This window comes from Peromyscus maniculatus, chromosome 5 (genome assembly GCF_049852395.1).
Source record: "Peromyscus maniculatus bairdii isolate BWxNUB_F1_BW_parent chromosome 5, HU_Pman_BW_mat_3.1, whole genome shotgun sequence".
NCBI classification, from domain to species: Eukaryota; Metazoa; Chordata; class Mammalia; order Rodentia; family Cricetidae; genus Peromyscus; species Peromyscus maniculatus.
The window spans coordinates 124893184-124902830 of NC_134856.1; the positions used below are offsets into that span (position 1 = coordinate 124893184).

At 49.7% G+C, this 9647-nt stretch overlaps 2 long non-coding RNA genes across 2 annotated transcripts; one reads left to right on the top strand and one right to left on the bottom strand.

Annotated features, from left to right (window-relative positions):
• Positions 1–4225: 4225 nt before the first annotated feature.
• LOC143273481 (uncharacterized) lies at positions 4226–5684 on the bottom strand. Its single transcript, XR_013051605.1, has 2 exons — positions 5201–5684; positions 4226–4715 (listed from the first exon to the last, which is right to left on the bottom strand). It is a non-coding gene; the product is annotated as an uncharacterized LOC143273481 (long non-coding RNA).
• A 231-nt stretch (positions 5685–5915) lies between these two features.
• Positions 5916–8026, top strand: LOC121829599 (uncharacterized). Its single transcript, XR_013051606.1, has 3 exons — positions 5916–6042; positions 6884–7027; positions 7732–8026. It is a non-coding gene; the product is annotated as an uncharacterized LOC121829599 (long non-coding RNA).
• Positions 8027–9647: the final 1621 nt, after the last annotated feature.

Sequence of the window (9647 nt, forward strand, 5' to 3'; positions counted from 1 at the left end):
AATCAAAACATCCTTGAAGGTCTGTGGAGGTAGAGGTGACATTTTAGATCCTTCTCGTACTAATGGGATAGTTTCATCCCAGGGACTCAGTCTTTAGTCACTCAGTGTAAGGGTCTTCAATGGGCTTCTCTTTTATGCAGAGGAGTGTGTGGGCCCTTTGCAAGTGTCCATAGAGGAGTAGTGACCTACAGGAAAGCCAGAAACTGTATCAGACTACCCTGAGTTTGTTTGGGCCACCACAGCTTTCTGAGCAGGACTCAAGTACAATTTTCTTTTATTGTTCCACAAGATACCGTTGACTGAACAGTTGAAGGGACGTGAGAAGCCAGGCTTGGTGGAAGAGGTCTGTGAGACGAAGTGACAGGAAGGTCTTGGCCAGATGTCACTGAAGCTCTTGCCACTCCTAACCATTTTTTTTTTTCTTGGATGGTGATTCTCTTATGGATTTCAAAAGCTAGGCACAGTCACTAACCAGATGTCTAATGTCCTACTCAACTGTGGTGGGTGTGAGCACATCATCTCTCGGGACTACCGCTCTTCTGTCTAGGTAGATGTTTCTACCTCCTGCGTCAGCAATCACTTTTGGGAGAGTCGTGGGATCTTAGAGGGTACTGGCCGAGGTACTGTGGTGCCTGTTGGCAACACTAAGGAGATCCCGGTGATGTTCTGACCCAGTGTAGCGGTTTGAGTAAGACATGTCCCCCATAGTCTCAAGCATTTGAACACTCGGTCCCCAGTTGGTGGTGCTGTCTGGGGACGTGTGGCCTGGCTGGAGGAAACACTTCGCTGAGGGCTGGTTTTGAGAGTAAAAGGCCTCGCCTGCTCGCAGTTTGCTCTGCCTGGCTGCTCCAGTCCCCAGGCCTGCCCCTGTTGCCATCCGTCCCTGCCATGGTGCACTCTTATCTCTCTGGAACCATAGCCCCACAGAAGCTCTTTCTTCCATAGGTTGCCTTGGTCGTGATGCTTTACCATAGCAACAGAAACGTAACGAATGCATCCAGAAGTGCAAAATCCAGGCTTTTTGAGAACTAACACGGTGCTACAAAAGTAGCAAATTCCATACCTAACCTCAAGTGATGAGTTATAGGCAAAACACAGGTGCATTAAAAGTGTTGTATAAATTATCTTCAGGATACGCATATAAGGCACATAGGAAGCAAATGTTGAATCTTGGGTCCCATCCCTGAGCTACCTCGTTGTGAATGTGCAACTCTTCCAGAATCTGAAATAGAAAATATTTCTGGTCTCAAGCACTCCCGATAAGGATACCCCTGAATAAGCAGAGGAAAAGAAAACTGGGCTTTCTCTCCCAGGCAGTTCAGTATTGTGGAATGGTGTCATGAAACTTGGAATGTGGGGAAAAATAAGCTCAAAGTTAGATTTTTTTCCCCTTCATCACTGGATGACCTTGGACCCAGTTCCCCCGTGCGGAAATGGAGGAAAAAATACTGCAGACAATGCAGGACTGTTTTGAGGACTAGCTGATGAAGAACACTTAAGTGCTTGTCTTGGAGACATCACCTATTATTACAGCTTTTCTTGGTGGGCAGAAACCTCACCTAGTTCAACCTATCCAGTTTTCCAGAGCCTGAGAGAGGGAATGTTTGGTTTCACCACCACATAGCTGTTGACAATAGTCCTAGGTTGGCCCTTACACCCGCCCGCCCCCCCCCCCCCCCAAAGCTGAGCTCAACACTCTTCTCCACCATGTTTTTGTCTCATTTCTCCTAATACTGGTTTTTGACAGAGGGGCTTGCTATACAGTTTGGCTTGGCATCAAGCTTGGGATTCTCCTGCTTCAGCCTCCCAAGTGCTGGGGTTACAGGGGTGTACCACCACACTTGGCTCTGCATCCTATTTAGAATAAGGCATGCATTTTGCCAGTTTTGAAAATTAAGTGGAAAAAAAATAATGTCTATTTCCTGAAGCACTTCTGGCAGAATCTTATTTCATATTCGGTGCTCACAGCTTCAGAGTATGTTCCGTTAACAGCAGACTATGTCATGTGCTTAATAAATAATCATTGGAAAATTGATGGATGCCGAAGTTAGAAATGATGACTGAATGGAAGTTAACATTATATATAATGCACTGTTTCTCCCCAAATGGAAACAGTTAAAGATAGCAGATTCTCAATAGCCAAGTCTTTCATTTTTATTTTACGTGCTTTCCAATTTCAAAATTAGGAGATGAAACAGCAACAAAGGGCCAGCCTAGCAAGAGATGGGTTCCTCTCACTCGGATATCAACCTTGAGGACGAGACACTTGCAGAGAGTCCCCAGAGGTCATCAACAAAGGCAGATCCTGTGTATCCGTTGGATGCCGCATTGTTTCCGGTTTGGAATAGAATCTCTTCTGTGTCCCCTCTTACATACAGCTCACACCAGCTACTCGGTCCAAAGTTTACTTCCAGTTCCAGCCTCAACAGACAGGTGCCAAGCCCATAAAGTTTATTGCAGTCAATACATCCCCATTCCAGAAGCAACTGGTCACAGCCGTTTCCAACACAAAGCTCCCGGGTCACCCTTTCTTTTCTTTATAGTCTGTTTCCAGACCTTCAGTGACCCATAAAGTTAACTACTAACCAAGTCATTGCCACGAGCAGAATTGTTGTTCTTGAGTCTGGTCCTAAAGTCGCTTTTCCCTAGAACTTGTGTTTGGAGACAACGAATCTCACGCACTGCGCGTGCGGCTCAATCCTTCCGGACTAACCCTAGGCCCTTTACCCAGGCTGTTTCCTTTAAAAATTCTCCAAACTGTGGAGTGTTCTTGGATTTTTTAGTTTGCCCTCATGAACGTGCCTCCCCCCCACACACCCCCGCCCCCCAGAAGTGGAGGTGGAGGCCCTGCTCACTGAGTGGAAGTCAAGGCCTGCTGTGAACTCAAACCACCTGTGCAAACACAACAACGGCTCCCCTCCCGTTTATAGTGTGATGCTCTGGTGTGTCGTTTACAACCCAATTTGTCTCTTTGCTCACTCCCCCTTATTCCAAACAGGGTGGGTATACAGACAGGGTAATCAAGGGACTCAGCCTAGAGGCAGGGCAGAAAAAGAAACTCGTTAGGGTCTTAGGTCGTGGTGCATGCCCAGGATTTCTAAGTTACTCAGCCTCCTTATTTTTCTAGCTACGAACACGTTAATGATCAAAGTTATGAGATCAGTTAAAGGCATCCCCATCACGGCCTTTCTCATGACAGACAGCATGTAATGTTCCACCAGAATCTAATTCTATTCTCAGGCACAGCCGTGGGCAGGGCAGCAGGAAAACCTGTTTTGGCTTTCATAGAGCTGGTGAGATTGTCTCCTGTGACATAGTAATACACGAAGAAAGAAATCAGGATTCACACTCATCACAGAAACATCCAGAGCTGGAAAATCTTGGCTTCCGGGGTTTTAGAGATGGGAGCTCCCTTAAAGCAGTCCTCCAGCACAGGGAAGTTCAAATTGGGTTCCCGGAGTTCCACACAGCGTCCTCAGGGGCCTTTTAACAGGTAAAAGTGAGTTTTAGGGGACTCAGAGCCCTCGGCCTTCAGGTGATTAAAGCAAACCTGTCTGCTTCATGTGTTGGGGTTTTATGTGACTTTTTTTTTTTTAAGGGTATCGTCTTCTACAGGACAAAAAAACAAAAACAAAAAAACCTCACTAAACTGTAAATCTAGTTCATATTCCTCAATCTGTAGATAAGAAAACTGGGACCTTGGGTCCCAACCGTGTGCAGCTGCCAAGTAACAGGCTCCATCCTACGCTGGAGCTGAGGAAAGCCAAGTTCAGGCTGTCAAAATGTGCTGAAAGTTGGGGATTTCTGTCAAGTGCCAGAGCCAGGGCTGGAGCCAGGCGCGGTTTGTCTCCTTTGGGATTCCTAGCCCAGGACTCTTCAGATCTGATCCCAGTGTTTAAAAGTATTAAACACAGGGACCATCGTGTTGTTCAATGATCAAAGGAACCTCAAGAAGAGCTGAGGACCAGAGGCAGGAGCTGGGGGAAGAGGATGCAGAGAGCCATCAACCAGTGTCAGGGAGGCAGCTTAGCGCTTGCCTAGGGCAGCAGGGTGATCCCTGCTCCCTTTTCTTCAGGAATCTGCTTCACTTTACCAGTCTCTTGTCCTCCAGCATGTATGTGGGACCCACTGCTTAGGACTCAGGACATCTCCACAGACTCAAGCTGATTGCACATCCCAGCCAGGAACTTAGAAGTATCATACTTAAAACAACAGCAACAACGTATTTAATTTGCAGAAATATAATTGTTAGCCAGGAATTAGTGGATCTGCAGGGTCTGTTGTATAAAGTAATTGATATACTTAGGTGTCAAGGTCCACATAAAGGAGGAAAAAAAATTACCCAGAGTCAGATTAGCTTGTCTGACCTCACTCGATCCCCTCTGCAGGTTCCAGGCATCCTCACTTAGTGTGAGGCCCAGGAGAGTCCTCGAGGCTGGCTGCCTTTTTCCTCCATCCTCTGCCCCCCTTCTTGTCCTCTCAGTGTCTAAATTCCCTTCTCCCATAGGCATAAGCTCGACACTCTGCATCCTTACATTAAATCGGGTGTTCTGAGGACTCTCTCTGGCTCAAATGATGCAAAGAGCGAGGTCTGTGGATGGTAAGGCATGGCCAATCTCAAGGAAGCTGTCTTGGTAGATCCCAGCAAACTGCTTTCTGTTCTAGACAGGCAGGTCATTTCCATCACCCTCTGAGGTAATCTGATCCTGAATGACCTGAAAGAGAAAAAGATAAAATCCGGGAGGAGGAAGTTACCCCACAGTTGAATAGTTAATAGTCTGAGCAGGCTATCAAAAGAATAGTACACAGGGGGATGTTAAGGGTGGCTAGATCCTGGATGCTGGGCCATTTTTGTCTCTGTAACCATGTCCTACAATGGTGAAACAGCTCATAGTCACTCAAAATGCCCTAAATTAGAAGAATGGGTTGGGTGCCTGTCTAGGGCCATCCTGGATTTGTTTCAGAGGATGTACTGAGGGGGAGACGCCATTCACAGGAAAGAATGGGCTCAGCCAGGGAAAACCCTGGGAGACTGGACTTGTCAGAGACCATTCTGGTTCCCCGACCCCTGACATTTTCCGGTGTGGTGAGCATGGCGTTAAGGGAGGACTGGTTTATGTCAGCACCGTGGGATTACCATAAAAGTCAATTATTTGTACTTTTGGATGTGGCTTTTCCAATGGAGAGAATTAAAACCAACCAAGTTGCCTTTTTTCCTCTCTGACCCAATTCCCGGCTTCCTCTGCTTTGTTCTCCTCTGGCCAGACCTTAGGCTCTGTGAAGTCTTGACGCCCATTTGTTACAAGAAGCGCAAGGGACTGAAGCACTGACAGACAGCCAGGATCATCCCCGTAAGAGAATCTAGGTGACAGACTCGCTCTTAAGGCTCTGGCAAAGCAACAAGTGGCTGATGCAGGGGGATGACAGTGATGTCCCTGCTGCCTGCCTCTCCCTCGCTCGCTGTCTCCCGGGCAGGCGTGGGGGGGGGGTTGTCTCTGCTGTGCAAGGGGAAGTCCTAGTTTGAAGATGTGGCCCGCCAGCCCCACGGCAAGGTCGGAAGATCAACCACGATCCCCAACCGCACCCCTAGCCAGCGTACTCTGCAGAGTCAGAGCTCTCCACGCCTTTTCCCCGCGCCTCCGAGCGCACGCGCCACCTGATCCGCACCGCCATTGGCTGCTGCCTGTTGCTAACCCACGTGACCGGCGTCGGCACGCTCCGCCCCTGCTCCTGCTAGCCCGGCGCGTTCCTGCGGACGTGCGTTGCTGCCTGGCCCCAGGCTCGAGTCCTGCGCTGGATGCTGCGAGCGGTCGCCCGCGATGCAGCCGCCGGCCACAAGGTGGCAGTGCCGCGCTGCGTGTCCACCCGCCCCTCGCCGCGCCCGCGCAGCCCTTCCCCGCAAAAGTTTTCCAGCCTGCGAGCAGACGCGCCCCGGCCTTGAGCTCTCCCGGGCGAGCCGGGGAAACCCGTCGTGGTCCCGGGTGGCTTTGGGGCGATTTGCAAGGAACGCATTCGTTGTCACGAACTCGGAGAAACAGTTTGGTGTGTGTGTGAGGGGGTGTCACAGATGCAAAGTCTGTTGATGTGTGCACGGGTGTTTGGTTTGGTTTTGGCTTTAGGGATCGTACACGAAGCATCAGTTCTGTAGGAGGCGTACAACACTGACAGCTTATTCTTTGTCTCTCGTCTGGGCTTTGCACGGAGCCCCGCGTCGCTTTCCGTGGGCGAGAGGCACACGCCATCGCTGCCACCACCACGCGAGATATCCCTTCTCCAGGGATCTCGACCGGCCTAGAAAGGGAGGGCCGGGACCCTCCTGTTCTGCAGCTGTCCTCAGGATGCCCTTAATTCCCAGGCGGAGGGATAAGCTTGTCTGACCCCATTTGACCCCGCCGCAGGCGCCAGGCGTCCTCATTTAGTGTGAGGCCTAAGTGAGTCCTCTAGGCTGCCTGCCTCCCCCGCCATCCTCCCCTTCTTTCTTGTCCTGTGGAGGAGGGGGAGAGTCATATGCCCCCTTCTCTCATAGGCACAAACCTGCCCCTAAAGTAAAGTTTTTACTTTAAATCAGGTGTTGCTGGGAAACAGCGAGGTCTGGGGGAGGCGGAAGGCAATGCTAGTAATCGGGGCTGCGTTGCTAACATGTGGAGCAGGAAAGGGAAACACATCTGGGATCCCACCGGGCAGCTGTTGCGGTTCTGTCACCTGGGCAGAGCCTTTGAGCTGCTCCCAGGTCATTTCCTAGTGTCTTCAGTCTGCTTTCACCCGATGTTCCTCTGCATCCGACAGGCCCCCAAAAGGAGCCCTGCCTTGCTGAGTGCTGGAATTTTTTGCTGAGCCCATGACTGCGTCTGCTGTACCTAAACTCTCCTGCCTCCGTTCCCAGGAGAGATATAGACTGTCTCTTGGAGCTTGCTTGGAGGATGTCGCCATGCCTCATTTCCAGACTAAAGACCAAGAAGAGACCAGCAGGAAACAGAACAGATTCTACAGAGGTGAATGCCGGAGAATCACCGGGAGAGATTTACAGGTGTGTCCTGGATTTTGGGAACCATGGATACACAGTCAGCTGCCTGCTTGGGGGGTGTGTGTGTGTGTGCGCGCGCACACACACACACGCTCGCGCTCGCGTGCCCCCGTTAAACAGCCTCTGTTTCCACAAGTTAGCAAAGCAAAACCCAGGAGCAGGTGAGTACCAACCACATACCAGGACCCCTTCGCCAGAGTGAGTGGCTTCCTGGAATAGGCTGGCCAAGCCAAGGGACAAGTAGCTTGAGGATATCCAGCAATGGCAGAGAGAACTGAAAACCTCACAAGATTATCCCCCAAGAGTAAGAACCCGCATGTGGCCACCCCCCCACTCCCAGGGACACCAACACTTAGGTACAGTTGAACCTAACAGACCTACTGTGGTCTGAACGGTGTTCCATTCCCTAATTCATGTTGGAACCCAATATACAATGTGATCAGAGTCAGAGGTGGGGCCACTGGAGAAGTGATTCAGTCATGGTTATGGCACTAATACCCTTACAAAGGATGTGGTTGAAATGGGCTGTTTTGTCCCGCTTCTGCCCCGTGAGGACCCGCCCACACCACATCACCCAGGCAGCAAGGAGTGGCCCTCACCAGACACCAAATCTGCCAGGGCCTAGATCTTCAGATTCCCACCCTCCAGAACAGTGAGTACATTTTTTTTTTTTTTTTAAGTTCCCCACCTAAGGTATTTTGTTACAGAAGCCTCCACAGACTACGACACAGCCTGGATCATGAGCCAGTGGTTGGCAAAGCAGAGGAGAAAGGAAGCCAACCCTCATCCACCATGAGCTCACACACCGAGACAGCCCACAGGTGTGGTGAGAGGTCACTGCCACGGTCAAGTTTGTCTGTTTGTTTGGACTGTAGTTTGTACAGCTAAAACACGGACAACTCACAGATCCTGGGATGGACCAGGAAGGCCATTCGGTGAGATTTTTGTTCAGCTGGGCGTGGTGACCATAAACACAGCATTATGGTTAGTGTCTTACATACATTATCGGCTCGATTACTCCTCATGGCATCCTTGAGGGATCAGCTTTCTTAAGTCCCTCTTGAGAGTTGGGGCAGCTGAACGCTGGAGACTTGAGAATCTCAACTACGTTTTGCAGCTAATAAATGGGAAGTTGGAATTTGAATCCATGTTTCGTATTCCCGAGTCTAATGGTGAAGCAACAGTTTCTTCCATGGTGAGTCCTTATTCCATTCTTGACCAAACCTGGCCCAACTTCAGGCCGGGTCCAGCCCCCCCAGAGCCGTGTAGTTTCTGCGCATGCGCAGACAGATGGCGCCTTGCCTGTTCACTGTGTCTCAGGAGCCGAGTTGCTGCACCACCCTCGATGATGGGGAGCTCTTCTCTGGATCCCCTTCAGAACTGTCTGATGAATCCCTGCACATCAGTTACCTCCTTCAGTGGGGGCAGCTGCGCTTCGGAAGGCAGATAGGATCTTTGGAACCACCTCACCGTAGTTTGAAATCTGGTGCGAACACCAGTGACCAAACTTAGAGGACCCGAAAAAGGAACCATTTTTGGTCAAAAGAAACAGGGAACACTGCAGCCAGATGAGGTTGACTTTCTTCTGTGGCTGAAAATCTGGATCTAGATGTAATTCCAACTGGGAAAGTCCTGCTGGAAGAAAGTACATGTTCAAAAAACAGGTGTATTCCCTATGCCCTTCATGTAAAACTCAGTCCATCCTCACCATGCTTCATGCAACCAGATCAAGAAAGAGACGGTGTCTTCTTCTTCTTTATATTTATATATTTATTCCCTTTTGCACAAAGTGTGTGACTTGGTGCCTTGCACATAAACAATAGAATAATTCAGCTTTCTTCAGAATGCTAGAAAATTCCCTGCCTTGGAGGAACTTGCTATCAAAGCCAAGGTAAGAAGGCAGTTCCAGCCACGGAGTGATAAAAGAAGAGAATAAAATACATTGAGGCATATGAGACCAAAGCATCTCCTAGGGATAATGGGAGATACGGTTAGAAATGTTATATTATGGGAGGATAAGTTCTTCGTCGTCTCTGACAGTGACCTTAGTTTTGTGAATCGTTAACCACGCACCTTCCCACTCCTGCAAATACCCACAAGCCATAGGAAAAATAGGACACACAGCTTAGACCGTGAGTATAGACCTGGGGGTTCCCTGGGTGCACATTCACACCTGTGTCTCTGTAAGTAAGTGTGGTCCCAGTCTCCTGACGGTTCTCCAGGTACCTGGTTCTCACAGCTTCAGATCACTCCCACCTGGAACAAGACCCCCGTCTCTGTGGCATGCTCATCAGGCAGTGACTCCCTGTTCTTTGCTAATCAAATCTACCATTAAGTAGGCCAGCTTATGTACTCAGAGATATCACCAGTGGTCTAAGGCAGGGATTGGCTCCCTGTTGCCTCTTGGAGTTCAAATGTTGGCAGTGTGGGCCAAGTGCAAGTATTGACAAACGATTGGCTGGCATATGCAAAAACTACCAAAGGTAGTCTCCTTCTTGCAGATGCTTACAGCCTAAGACTGCTCACCTACAGAGACTTCCTGTGGGGGCTAGCTAACCCTGCCCCTCTGTTACTGCACACAGTAAACACGTGGAAGTTCCATGTTGCTGGGTAGTTAGTACCA